The sequence below is a fragment of the Rousettus aegyptiacus genome, unplaced genomic scaffold (genome assembly GCF_014176215.1).
Source record: "Rousettus aegyptiacus isolate mRouAeg1 unplaced genomic scaffold, mRouAeg1.p scaffold_m13_p_11, whole genome shotgun sequence".
NCBI lineage: Eukaryota > Metazoa > Chordata > Mammalia > Chiroptera > Pteropodidae > Rousettus > Rousettus aegyptiacus.
Window position 1 is genome coordinate 24,807,721 of NW_023416286.1, and position 1,597 is coordinate 24,809,317.

The 1,597-nt window shown below is 29.1% G+C and overlaps 1 pseudogene; it reads left to right on the forward strand.

Annotated features, from left to right (window-relative positions):
- The first annotated feature begins 544 nt into the window (after positions 1–544).
- LOC118609745 lies at positions 545–663 on the forward strand (annotated as a pseudogene).
- Positions 664–1,597: the final 934 nt, after the last annotated feature.

The window sequence follows — 1,597 nt, forward strand, 5'->3', positions numbered from 1 at the left end:
CCCAGTGTTCACTGCAGCATTATTCTCGGTGACCAATGTCACCCCAATAAATTTAATAAAAAATAAAATTTAAAAAACAATACACTCTTTAATTTTAAAAGGCCTATTTCAATCACCTATTGTATCTTCAGTGTTCACTTATTTCTAAGTTTTTTAATTATGTGTTTAAGTAGTCAAGGATTATTATACTTTCTCTTTAGTTCTCTAAATCTTGGTTGTATTGCATAGCAACTGAAAGTTAGGTAAAAATGCTTGTAAAAGTATAAATATGTTAAACACTGACCCTGTGCAAGCAATTAATGAATTAAATATCTCTCTTGGGTAATATAGGATCTTGGACAATTGTAACAAATATAAGTTTCAAGTGATGAGTACTCTATGTATAAGTTTGCTGAGGTTTATCACTAACACAGACTATCAGCATTATATGTAAACAAATATTTATGTCCAATTCAAATCAACATTAAAATTTACTTTATAAGCAAAAACTCACACTTAACAAGAGAACTTTAATAAATTTTATATTAACAAATGATTCATTATCATCTATGGTCATGCTACCCTGAACAAGCCCAATCCTGTCTGATGTTGGAAGCTAAGCAGGGTTGGACCTGGTTAGTACTTGGATAGGAGACCACCTAGGAAGACCAGGTGGTGTAGGTGTAAAAAATAAAAAAATAAAGGATTGTAAACTGACAAGGTCCTTGCAATCTGTGAGGTCAATCAAGTGTGGCCTCACTTAAAAAAAAAAAAAAAAAAAGATTATTAGATTCCTTTAATTAGCAAATCCCCTCAGGCATTTAACTTATGTATAATTTATCAGAAAAAAAAAATGAAAGAAAGAGCTATATAAGGATTCATTTATGGTGCCAAATGAAGCATCCCTGTTGTTGAAAGTATAACATGAGAGAGAATACTTTCAACCCTTTAATTTCCCCTTTTTAAAATCTCATTGCAATGATGATTTACAAGAATTGTTACTCTAAAATCTTTTTGAGCAATGTTTTTAAGATTTATTGTTCTTTAAAGTTTGATGTATTTTAACACTCACTGATGTATTATTACAGGTACCATACATTATCTTATGCATAATGAAACGTTTATCTATAACTTGTTTTTTTGCTCTTACCTCATTCCATTTTGTTAAATTATTTCTCAGCTTGGAAACTCAGGCAAAGATGTAGTTTATCAATTAAAAATTAAAAGTAATTTACATTTGCTAGTTATAAGACAATGGCAGGAAAATTAATGACATACTAATTTAAAATGAAACTAATGTTATCTATACCAAAGAAATGAATTTATTGCCCCTCAATGTTGTGCAACATATTCATAAATATACTTTCAAAACATCTGTACTAACTTGTTATTAGATAGAATGCATACAAAGCCATATGCATTATAAAAACATTCCCATATATTCATAACTTTATTTGGTAGGCGACATCTTTATGCAATATAATTTTTATTTTGGAAACCACCATGAGATAGATAGATATACAACCAATACATGAAGTAATGTATAAATGATAAGAATGATCAAAGTAGATAAAACCTCTCAATGGCTGCTATCAGTTTTGAATAATATTTTAGAAAC